Below are 13,575 nucleotides of genomic sequence, written 5' to 3' on the forward strand. Positions count from 1 at the left end.
AACTTTTAACTGTGGATTATCGCCTAAAAATATGATTCATTAAAATTGGAGAAATTCTTGTGATTTGTGCATACAGTTATCATGGGCCCTTTGCGATGCTTTATTCAAATTAGTAAGTAATCAAATTGCCAAGTTTGGTTTACAATTGATGTTTTAATTAGTTTGGGATGGCAGCTCATTCATATGAAGCCACTTTATAAACCAGGAAAAGAGTGTTGTATTTTTGAATTGAATTGTTGTCTTAGATCAGAGTTCTATTGAACTTTTTCTTTTTCTTTTTTTGAAACAAGTTCTTACTCTGTCACCCAGGCTGGAGTGCAGTGGTACAATCACATCTCACTGTAACCTAGAACTCCTGGCTCAAACAATCCTCCCATCTCAGTTTCCTAAATAGCTGGAAGTACAGCTGTGCATTATCATGCGGAGCTAATTTTGTACTTTTTGTAGGGAAGGAAGTGTCACTTTGTTGCCCAGGCTGGTCTCGAACTCCTGGCCTCAAGCAGTCCTCCACTGTCTGCCTCCTAGAGGTCTAGGATTACAGGTGTGAGCCACCACTTCAGCCTCTATTGAACTTCCTACCTTCTATTTTCCGAATTTGAAATCTCCCACTTTATTCTAGAGAGAGCAGATTCTGTATACATATTCTTTAAACTTTGCCATTTCCCTCCTCAGGAGGTTATCAGATTGATGATGGAACCAATAAGACATTTTGTTAGCAGAGTTCCTGATGGGTTTGAAAATTATATATTTTTCTTTGTACAATTTGGCAGGCAGCAGAGAATGGTAGCAACAGCATGGTTTTGGAAGTTAGGCCAAGATTGGAATCTTGATGTACTAATTACACTTGGCCCTCCTGTATCTGTGGATTTCTCATAATGGATTCAATTAACTGCTGATGGAAAATATTTGGGAAAAAAATACAACAATAAAAAAGAATACAAATAAAAAACTATACAGTATGACAACTATTTACATGGCACTTACATTGTATTAGCTATTGTAAGTAATATAGCGAGTATATAAAGTTGTGAAATTTGATTATACAAATTGGAGTTATGCTTTTCATAACCAACTAAACCGAAGTCGAAGGAACAGGGAAAAAAAGTACCCAGGGCACAAAGTACCTGCTGCAGGAACTGTCTTGCAAGCCCAGACGCTGAAATGACCAGCTGTAATCTTAAGACCAGCTTTAGTAGCTGCGGAATGGACCTGCCGTGACTCTAAGAGCTTTACCTAGGGCCATCATTCACCAATCACAGCTTGTGCACTCAGAAAGACCTCATTAGCGCCAATGAACTTTCTTTCGAAATGTTTTACATTTCTCTTTCCCAGTGAAACCTCAATCTTTTCTTTTGTCCTTTGGACATACTGAAGACCACCCTGGTCTGTGAGTATGCCCCGAATTGTAATTCTGTTTTTATATATATTCCCAAATAAAACCTTTCACTTAGAGATTCTTCTTTATATTTTATTATATTTTAACAAAGTGTATGGTAGGATATGTGTACGTTATATACAAATACTAGGCCAGGCATGGTGGATCATGCCTGTAATCCCAGCACTTTGGGAGGCTGACGCAGGCGGATCACCTGAGGCCAGGAGTTTGAGACCAGCCCAGCCAACATGGTGAAACTTCCTCTCTATTAAAAATACAAAAATTAGCCGGGCATGGTGGTGGCCACCTGTAATTCCAGCTACTTGGGAAGCTGAGGCTGGAGAATCGCTTCAACCCAGGAGGCGAGGTTGCAGTGAGCCAAGATGGCATTATTGCACTGCAGCCTGGGTGACAAGTGAAACTACATCTCAAAGAAAAAAAAAAAAAAAAGTGCATCATTTTTTATAAGGGACTTGAGCATCCTTGGATTTTAGTATTTACAGAGGATATTCCCCATGAATATCCAGGAAGAACTGTGCTAGTTACTTTGACATAGAGGGCCAAGTGTACTAGTTACTTTATACTACACAATTGTGTAGTGTACTACACAATTGCTTTAAACATAAAGGAGTCATAATAATCTTTATCCTGCTATGGAGCTGTGAGCATGATAACAGGGAATACATAAAGTTGCTCAGGCAGTGCCTGGTATCTACGGTTTTCAATTTGACCTTTAATTCAATACAAGTAAATCTTCCAGATGACTTCTTAATGAAAGGATACATCATAGAATATTTTACTACAGTAAAATAATAATTGATATTTTGTCATCAGGTAGCCTCTCTCACTCTGTACTTCTTCCTATCTGTTATATCATAATGATGATTAATATTTCTTACTATACCCTTAGGCCCAGAGGATCTTTCCAAATGATTAAAATATACGGTAATCATATAATTTCATCTTTAAGTATTTTTGTTATGTTCTAATTCCATAAAAAGAAGTAATTCAATTAATTGAATTTCCTTTTGGGTACAGGCAAAAAGTTCACAGGTTAAATCCACATATTATGTTTAACAATGATAAATATATATATGGAAAATGTCTATTGACTAGAATACCTTTTTTTGTAGTCATACCAGATAGCCAGCACATTGAAAATTGTTGTTATGAATAACATAAAAATAGCACCCATCATTCAGTGCTTACTCTATGCCATGCTCCGTGTATTTCTCATCAAATCTCATTTAATATTAACTCACACCATGCAGAATGTAGTATTGTCCCTGTTTCACAGATTAAGAAACTCGGAGAGGTTAAGTAAATTGCTCAAGGTCACATAGGAAGTAGGTGGCAGAACCTAGACTTGAATTCGTAGCCAACTTAAGCCAAAACTTGGTCTCCTAACTACCATGCAATTCTAGACTGCCTTTCATATCTAGGTTTTTATTATTATTATTATTATTCCCTGTGGTCAAACTGTTTCTCTCTGAAAGTTTCTATGTTAGGAAAACGAATTGTGCCTTATTATTATATGTGTTGTAATATACAAGTCAAGATTATTTCAACAGGAGGGAAAAATGTACTGGCATAGCAAAACAACACCACATTCTTGAGGTTGATGGAGCAGAAAGTCACACTCTTTTTAATGTCATTGTTAAAGACATGGGGACTTAGCAGTGTGAAAGTCTATTGTGAGCCATCTCCCTGTGTCATGGCCAGGGTGTAGTAATGGAAAGTGTACATTTCACTTCAGTAGAAATAAAAGCGAACAATGGGAGTGCCTGCTGGTCACCTCTGCAGAGAGATGACCTGGCAACGTTAGCCTGCGATTGAGAAGGATTCTAATCCATCAGAAAGAAACCCTTAAAGTTGGCAGCCGTCTAGACCTGTTGCATGGGTGGCATGTGTGCTTTTGTCTGGGTGGAGGGTCCGTAGTGTTTGTCAAATTATGGCATCCACAAACAAAATAATGTTGAGAACTAGCTTATCTACATGTAGCCTTACAACAGTAATTTAAAAAAATATAGTTTAAATACAGAGCTGAAGATAATCAGTGTGGTTTTATGTTCAGCACTTTGAATAAAGAGAAGTTGATGGGCAATATTGCCTAAAGGTTAAGAGCAATGGGGTTCAGGAGTCAAAACTTAGGTTTCAATCATTATCACTGTCCCACCCATTTCTAACTTAACTTGTAAGGGTCAGATTCCTCTTCTGTACAATAGGGATAATAATATATACCTTTCTGGTTTGCTATGGGGATTATATGAGGGAGTTGAATTATCTGTATAAAGAAAACATAAATTGTCCAAACAAAGCAAAGAGTATGACATTCATTCCTAGGTGCTCAGTAAATGATTATAATCAGAGGCCCATATTCTTTATTTTAAAAATTAAAACAGCTTAAATAATCCCTCCAATATCCAGGGCACACAGAAAATAGCAAAAAGATTAAATTAGTTTAAGTTAAGGAAAGTGAGTTTTCAGCAAAATCAAAGTGGGAAATGGGAAGAAAAGGCGGCTGGTAGGTGGTATTTGAAGAAGCTCTCCAAGTCACAATGAGAAGGCTTGATAGAGAAGCAAAGCTGATCAAGCAGCTGCAGGACGTGTTTGATACGACACTGCTTCTGAGGCACCTCAGATGCAAGAGTAGGTCACAGTCTGAACCATGTTCAGATGCTCCAAGGTTTAATTATGTAAATGACTTCTCCAGGGGATATTCCAGCTGCTTGCAAAGCCACTTCAGCCCTGCTTCATTTATCACAGTCATGAACACACAAGAGCCTTCATATTGAAAAATATATTAGTCTATAATGGGAGTTGGGAGATGGAAAGGAAGGGCTTGATAACTAAAAGTGCTGCGGAGCTTCCACTGCTCTCACAGCAGTTACAAAATGGGCAGGTACAATCCTTGACCTCGAGCAGGACAAAGACTTCCAAGTGAAGTCTTCCTCGGCCTGCTTTAAATGAAGGTGTTCGTGTAAAAGAAAGAAATGCTTTCCCTATAAAATTAATATTTTCCAGAGAGCAGGTGAAATGACAAAGTATTTTAAATGATCATCAGCAATCTTCAACAATTGCAGACACAGCCAGGCGTGGTGGTGTGTGCCTATAGTCCCAGCTACTCTGGAGGATCCCTTGAACCAGGAGTTCGAGACCAAGAGTTCTCTTTATGGTGCCTGAGCACCTCAAATGAATCGAAAATGAAAACGAAACAAAAAAAAGTGAAGACAGAAGATATTTTCAACTATCTATTTTTTTTTCTTCTTTTAAAGAAATTTAATTTAATTCCATTATGTTGTCCAGACTGGTTTCCAACTCCTGGCCTCAAGCGATCTGCCTATCTCTGCCTCCAGAGTGTTGGGATTACAAGCATGAGCCACTGAGCCAGGCCACAGCTAGCTATTTTCTTAGTATAACAATGCATATTACATTTCCTAGCACAGCATCTGGCACATAGTAGGCCTCACATGTTTTCTCCTCCACTCTTTCATATCTTTCCTATTCGATGAAAACTTCAGAGCTTATTAGGAACCCAGGTCACAATACCACAGTGGTGTTTTCTAATGAATGACAAGACACATTTGCATGATAAAATATCCTCGTTTTGTTGTATAACTTACAAAAAAGGTTCTGCGTAAGATTTGTGGGCCCCTTCGGGTCAAGCATTCTCTGTTCTCACAAGACATAAAAGCTGAAGCTTTTTAACAAATAGAAACAGTGGATTTTCTTTGCTGTGCAGTAAAAGCCAGAGAACAGTTTATGGACTTGTCCTTAGGTTTTATGAATGGGATGTGAAAACACCCACCCACTTCCCCTTCCCAGAGGCTGTTTCAGAGAATAACCTCTTTTCTCATTCGACTTATGTTCTCAAGCCTTGCACAAAGCTAGTAATTTATAATTGCTGATTTGACTGAATGTATAATCTCAATCTTAAAGCATTTCAAGTTCTTTCTGGCAACCGCAGGGAGTTTCCGAGTTCCAAAAGGGAATGTTCAGTTTACTTTCATCTTTAATTATCTGGGATGGTGGTTTTAATCCTACTGAAAGAGGTAAGTGTCAATCAAAAGAAAAATTCCAATGGTAAGATAGGGTGGTGAGGGAAGACCAAGTCATGCAGAATGCTAGGTAAGCAGCACTTTACAATTCAACTCCTGTCCTCAGTGCTATCAGAATGTCAATAGTTAGGATTTGTTTACTTTTTTCAGATTTACAAGAGATAAATTCCAAACCTCACCATGGTATCCCCTTACTTAAGATGACAAAGTTCATCTGTTTTCATTCAGATGAACCATACTTTTGGGTTATAGGAGAACTTTGGGTAAATCTCTTTCTCCCTCCTAGTTTATAAACAACAGATATTTTTTCTCACAGTTCTGGATGCTGGGAAGTCTGAGATCAAGATGCCTGCAGATTTGGGTCTGTTGAAGGCTACTTCCTGGTTCATAGATGGCACCTTCTAGCTATGTCCTCACATGATGAACGGGCCTGCATTTTTATTTCTATAGTCATTAATTTTACCTGAAATATGGCAAGTTTCTAGTGTCTTCTCTTGTTTTTTAAATAGTATGTTTTGGTAGCATAATATTGTCCTAAATTATTTCTTAGGCAACACAGTAACGTCTTGACTTATAGCAAATTGAGAAAAGGTGCTGGATAAAGTTCCAGAGCCCATTACAAGGCATCTGAGAACCTCCAAATACCAGGGTAGATTTGGAAACCTCAGAATCTCCTTGTAATTCTTTTCTAGAAGTCTAACAAGGGATTAGAGTCAACCTGGGACCTCAAGAACAATCTGCTCTGGGTACCAGCCAGAGTTGAAGAACCTGGAAGGGCAGATGAAATTTTGCAAACTCTAGCAGAGTTTAAAACCTCACAGGAGAGGGTGGCAAGCTGTGGTCTCTGAGATCTGATTGCCAGGGTTTGCATTCTAGCTCTGCCACTTACTAGTTGCACAACCTTGGGAAAGTTACTCAACCTCTCTGTGTCTAAGTTTTCTCATCTATGAAATTGGGGAGATAATAATAGCAGAGTTGTTTTGAGGATGGAATTATTTTTAAAAAGCTCAGTTGAGCTTGACACATAGTAACTGTGTATGTTTACGAGGGAAAATCCCAGAGAAGAGAGGGATCAATATAGTCTCAAGCAGGAGTTGTTAAACTGTGGCACACAGGCCAAAGCTGGCCTGCCATGCATTTTATGTAAATAAAGTTTTATTGGAACACTCCTGTGCCTGTTCATTTATGTATTGTCTATGGTTGTTTTTGTGATACAAAAGCAGAGTTTAGTAGCTGTGACAGAGACTGTATGGCCTGCAAAACTTAAAATAGCTACTATTTGGCCCTTTACAGAAAAAGTTTGCAGGCTCTGAACTATAGTCTTCCTTCTGTTGCATTGGTATGTAGTATATTTTCTTTATTCAATAGTAAATGTGTTTGCCACAGATCTGGCAAAAGTGTTTCCAGCTACTCTTTCCCTCTGCAAATGCCTGAGAGTCTGTAGGTCATGAAACTCCCATGAAGCAGCACATTGTACCACCAATGAAGCTGACAGGCTGCCCAGTGTCACAGAATGAATTGTGACTGAATCTTTTGTGGTGGTACTGTGGACCATTGAGACTAATATGAAAATTACCTTCTGAGCATTTATGCAAGATAATTTAATTTTAGAGCTCATAAACAAGATCAGAGTTATGTGGTTTAACAAAAGGTCTCCTTATGTGTATGTGTGCTTGCCAAAAACATGATGAAATCCTGGAACATGGGAAACTGAACATGCGCTTTTAGATTTACATGTGGCAAACAGAATTGACTAGTGTATCTGTTCGTAAATATTACTGCTGCTATTAAGAGGCACTTGGGAAACATGGACAGTTCTATTAAATATAAAAACGATCTCCTCCTTCACTATGGGGCCCCCATCCCAATAAATACACCCACGCCGAAGTCTTTAAAAAGTCTTTTTCTTTTTAAAATTTTATGTTCCATAATAAACATACTTATCTTTCTCCCAACAACTTGCTTATTCATTTGAACTTGTCCTGGTGCATATTGAATGCCCATTTCCAATAGGGACTCCTATCTTGAGGCTGCTCTTGCATCATGTCTTACAGAGGCTCTAAAAGCCTGTAATCCCAGCACTTTGGGAGGCCGAGATGGGCGGATCACGAGGTCAGGAGATCGAGACCATCCTGGCTAACACAGTGAAACCTCGTCTCTACTAAAAAAATACAAAAAAACTAGCCGGGTGAGGTGGCAGGCACCTGTAGTCCCAGCTACTCGGGAGGCTGAGGCAGGAGAATGGCGTAAACCCTGGAGGCGGAGCTTGCAGTGAGCTGAGATCCGGCCACTGCACTCTAGCCTGGGCGACAGAGCAAGACTCTGTCTCAAAAAAAAAAAAAAAAAAAAAAAACACAGTGGTGCACAAAAACAGTTTAGTGTGTGCTAGTCCCAGGCTAAACATTAAATTTGATGCATTTGCCCAACTTTTCCAGGTAAGTTTAAAGTTAAAACCAATCTTTTTTTTCTTTCAACCAATTTGAAAACACTAGGTTAGGTCATACCTACATGCCAACTGGAAAATAATCACTAGAGGAAAAAAGACTTGACTTAATGTAAAGATATTGAGAGACGCATAACCACTCAACAATGAACTGATAATTAGGGACTTGTTTTGTTAGCACTGAGAACTGATAGTAAATGGGATCAGTTACCAGTTTCATTCAGCAAGTACTTATTTGGAACAGACTCTATGCAAAGCATGTTTGGCCTTTTTTATATTGGATTAGATATATTGGAACCAAAGTGCCAATAGCGGCCTGTAAGACTCAAGTAAATATATTTTATCAGTTTTAGTTCCCTAAAATAATATATAGAATGTAAGCACTTAATCACTATAAATATGATAACATGTATAAAAAAGGATGGTATCATCTTATAAAAAATTATATTGTAGAAAACCTCACTTATAATTAAACACAGCAGATCAAAATAAGGTATTTTTTTCACTTACAGATTGGAAAAGATAAAAAAGAGCTCAATAATATGCCATGTGTTGGGTGTGAGGGGAAATGACTGCTCACAGACACAGTTGATGGAGGTTCAAATTTGGGGCAATTTGGCAGTACATACATACATGTATTTCTTTGACTCAGCAGTTCTATTTCTACGAGTTTGTTATATGGATATACTCACACATGTACAAAGATATATTTACAAGACTGTTCATTGCAGCATTGTTATAACAATAAAAACCTGTTATAACAACAAAGTCTATAATGTGTCTGTTGTGGATTAAATTATGTGTACTTTAGAATGTGGCTGTGTTTGGAGGTAAGGCCTTTAAAGAGGCAGTTAGGCTTAAATGAGGTCATAAGGATGAGGCTCTAATCCAATATGGCCACTATCCTTAAAAGAAAGAGGAAGAGACAGCAGAAGCTACTTTGCCATTCAATATTCTAAAGAATTTGAACACGAATATTCACAGCAGTCTTTATTTTACTGCTTAGATTCTCACAAAAGAAAGAAAATCAAGTCCTAGACAATTGAGACCTAGAAAGGAAACACATGCCATTTTTTTCTGAAAGATCAAATTTCAGTTGAAATTATTGATTTTATAAGTATTTATTAATATTTAAACTGATAATTCCATCCATAATATAAAATATAATATGACTTAGAAAGGAATAAAGTAATACAAAGAAGGTGTAAGGAAATGATTTAACAGAGACCCTAATTCCAGGGACCTCACCTTATACTGTTAATACTGGAGTCCAGTTAATTTTATCCTAGAGCATGACCACCTGAGACTCTGAAATAACTTAGTGGGGAGTTTCACCTTGTGGTTGAGAGCATGATTTTTGGAATCAGACAATATTAGTTAGGGTCCTAGCTGGAATCAACAGATGCATTCAAATTATTTTAATTTATGAGAGATTTAATTCACAGACTATATATAAGGATGGAGTTGATTTGTTTTATGCGACCACCAGAGCCGGCGCCAGAGAAAAGGCAAGTAGGCAAGATAAAAAGGAGACTTTATTACGTAGCCAATGTAAAGAAAGAGGAGGCGAGGTTCACCAGTCTCCGGCGGCGGAGGCTGAGGAAGTCGCTCCGGCCTTCTCGGGCGAGGTTCCTAGGTCTGCATATGAGGAGGGGCCGAGGAAGTTCACACCACACGCCTGCCAGGAGCAGCTTTTATGTCTTGGGCCCGGGAGTGGGAGGGCGGTAGGTGGGATGCGGGGGGTTCGAGGGCCGTGCCGTGCGGTGGGCGCGGCCAGGTAGGTTTCAGTTTCCTCGGTGGGATGTCATGCTGCGCCTGTGCAGTTGACCTGTGCCTTTCCCGGGCGCGGGAAAGTTGGTGATGAAGAACCCGGAAGTACGCCATCTTAGTCACCTTTGTTCTTTGTTTTCCTCTCCCTCCATCCAGACAGTCCAACCTTTTATTGATTATGATGATTGGGGCGTCATTGTCTGTTCGGCTGCTTCCTGCTGTCAGGGGGCGTAGTCATGAAGGTCTATGGTTGGCACCTGGACGTAGGGATGTAGGAGCATCTGGTTGAAGGTGACACGGGTGATCTCTTGAACTTTGGCTTGGAGAAATTTGATTAAAATGGGGGCAAAATATAGGATAAGACAGAGAATTAGTATAGGAATGAGGAATGGGAGCATCTGTTGCAGTACCGGTAATAACTGTATAGGTGGACCTGGGGTTAAGGGAGTGTTGTAGCTCGTTAGTTCTGTTTTAATCCGATTTAGGGTTTGGATATTAGTGTCAACTAGACCTGATTCGTTTATGTAATAGCAACATTCTTCTAAGAAAAGACATGTTCCTCCTTTCTCAGCTGTAAGATCTAGTTCTCTCCTGTGCTGCCACCTGAGCTACTGAAGTGATTTGACATTGTAAAGAGGCTAGACTTTCAGCCAATGCCTCTATAGCTTCTTGAATTTGGGCGGTTAGAGATCGGGTAGATTGTACAGAGTAGGCAAGAGCCCCAGTTCCAAGTCCTGACGCCACTAAGGAGGAGGCTAGGGAAATCCCGATGACTAAGGGAAGGAAGATGGCCTGTTTTTGGAGATTATTAGGAGAAGAGTTAAATTGTAGGGTGAGTTCAGCCACTTCTGTTTTGCTATATAGTGTTAAGCTAGGTACTAGGGACACTGGGACGCAGAGGGATTGGTTGACGGATGCATGGTTAAGGACCTTGAAGAGGGTTTTATTACACCAGAAATAACCTCCAACGGGGGCTGTCTGGGTCTTACTGGGCAATTGGGTGTGCTTACACCAGGAGGAGTTTGGGGCAGAGTAGCAGAAAGGAAGGATTGGATTTTCTGGGTTTTGGTATAGTGGGACTTGGAGTAAGAACGGTTTTTGGGAGGTGGCTGTAGGGTTAGTTGTAGCCTTGAAAGCAGTAGGTAAGGGGACTGTCACTAAGGGGGCTCTTTCAAGGGCTGCACAGAGGAAACACTGGGAGAGATTTGTTACGTGAGCTGCCTGTGTTAGGTTTAACCCTTGACGGACAAGGTTTAACTATGAGAAGGGGTCGTTATCGGGGGTGGGGGGGGGCGGTGTAGTTGGTCTTGTAGGGCCTGTTCTTGTGATTGTATGGCTAAGGTTAAATTTTGTGGGACTTGTATATTTTTAGGGAGGGATTTTTGTTGGACAAGTGTCCTTTTTATTAAGAGGGTGGCAGTCAGATATGAATCTTAAACAGGATCTCCATAGAGTCCTCCTTTTACTCCACTGGCGGTTGGAGTGTATAAGAAGAGTAGTAATGTAAGTATAACGTAGGACTCCATTTTGGTGTTTTTTAAGGGGGAGAGAAGGACGCTGACTTAGTCAACAGCGGAGAGTTTTGTAGCTGATAGAGAAGAAGCGGAAGTATAAAGAGAAAAGAATTTAGATAACAGTAATTGTTTTACCTGGTATTAGATAGGCAACAGTGGTGACCTAGCAGAGGTAGTTGCTAGGAGACAGTATTGTCCGCCACTTAGATGTAAGGACACCGGTTTACCTAGTGTCTGGAATATTGTTTGGTTTTAGTTACGACTAAGCCGGAGATTAGACACTGGTTTGCCTAGTGCCTTAGGTGCCTAAAGGTCTAAAACAATTATTAGAGGAGATATAAGAAGTAGGTAATAGAATGATGACAGTAATAGAATGATGACAGAATAGTTAGGAAGGAGCCAAGGAAGAGGAGGGCAGGAATAGACTGAAGAGGAAGGCAGAATGGGAGTAAGAGACAGCTACCGCTAAGGCAAGAATGAGAGGGAGTGTGGAAGGTGGGTAGGCGGAAGTGCCCAGGGATAGAAGGAGGGGCAGCCTCAACAATGGTAGGCGGGACCCAGGAGGAGGGCAGAACTACAGTGGAAGCAGGAGGGGAGGTGGAGTATATGGCGGGAGTGGAAGAGGGGGGAAGCTGACACAGGCAGACAGGAAAGATGACTCTTTTCTGACTTTGCTAGGTCCGCACCTTAGCCAACTTGACTTGGGCCAAGGAACATTGGCTACACAAGTCTTAAAACTTTTATATATAATTTATTTTAGACTACTTGCTTAAGCGCTGGCAGAAATTACTGAGGTCCATTAAAATGTTACGGTCTAGGGTGCCTTCAGGCGGCCATTGAGACTGGTTGTCTAATTTATGTTGTGGCCACGCCACAGTGGAGAGGAAAATCAGTCGCTTTCGCCTGAGATCTTGTTCTAATTGTAAAGTTTTGAGATTTTTTAGAAGACACCCTAAAGGGGAGTCTCTAGGTATTTTGGATTGGGGGTTTCCCATTGCCTTCCTCTCACCTATAGGCAGAAAAGGAAACCGAACTCTACCTGGCTACAAAGCCTCCTTTGGAGCCACTAGAGACTGGTGGGAGGCTCCTGGAGCCAGAATGGAGATTACCTCCAGGTAGACGTCTCAGTCCTGGACGGGTCTCCCACTGAACAGAATGGAGTTCCTTTGGGCAGACGTCTCTGCCTTTGGGAACTCTCCTGTGGGTCACCTGGTGATCAAAAAGTCTTGGGCCTGTGCAGGACTTCTGGCCAAGGAGTATGAGAGGGAGGCAAGAGGTACTCACCCCTAGGAGACTTGGCAGTGTGGAAGGCCATGTCTAGGTCCTGGTCTGTCCCTGGGGTGGAAGGAGAAGGCTCCTCGGACCTTGGGGGGCCCTGAGGAGGGGTCTCCTCCGGGTTTGTTTTATGCGACCGCCAGAGCCGGCGCCAGAGAAAAGGCAAGTAGGCAAGATAAAAAGGAGACTATTACGTAGCCAATGTAAAGAGGAGGCGAGGTTCACCAGTCTCCGGCGGCGGAGGCTGAGGAAGTCGCTCGGGCATTCTCCCGCGAGGTTCCTAGGTCTGCATATGAGGAGGGGCGGAGGAAGTTCGCGCTGTGTGCCTGCTGGGAGTGGCTTTTATGTCTTGGGCCCGGGAGTGGGAGGGCGGTAGGGGGGATGCGGCCGGTGGAGGGCCCTGCGGTGGGCGCGGCCAGGTAGGTTTCAGTTTCCTCGGTCTGACGTCATGCTGCGCCTATGCAGTTGACCTGTGCCTTTCCCTGGCTCGGGAAAGTTGGTGATGAAGAACCCGGAAGTACGCCATCTTAGTCACCTTTGTTCTTTGTTTTCCTTTCCCTCCGTCCAGACGACTGAAATCACACTGGATGGTGCAGAACCTCAGAGCTAGCAACAGTATAGCTGTTACTGCCTCTGACTTGAAGTGGTGAAGGAGTGGAGAGACTGGTTCCTGGAAGTTGAGGGAGAGAGTCTTGTAGAGAGTGCCATCTTGGGAAGCACAGTGGTCTTCAGTTGAGGGACATAGACGCTTGAGGTGACTCCACAGCAGGGAAGCCCAGGGAATAAGCACCTCAGCCTCTCATCTCCTGATTGGCTCCCATTGGATGAATCAACTTGAATCCAGAAGGAAGGACACTGATACCCAGGGATGCAGTTTACAGAGGTCGACCACCTGGCACTGCAGTTAGGTGGAGAGTGAACTTGGCAAATGAAGAGGTCGGCACACTGACCCATCTGAATTTGAATCACAGCTTTACTAATTCTTAGCCATGTACCTTTGGGCAAGGTAGTGAGTCATTACACACTTACTTCCTCATATGTAAAATGGTGTTGATAATCCTATCCCAAGGGGTTGTTGTAAGGATTAAACGAACTAATTTATATAAAGCCTTTGGTATGATGCTTCACTCATAGCAGTGA

Source organism: Piliocolobus tephrosceles, chromosome 18, assembly GCF_002776525.5.
Source record: "Piliocolobus tephrosceles isolate RC106 chromosome 18, ASM277652v3, whole genome shotgun sequence".
Lineage (NCBI taxonomy): Eukaryota > Metazoa > Chordata > Mammalia > Primates > Cercopithecidae > Piliocolobus > Piliocolobus tephrosceles.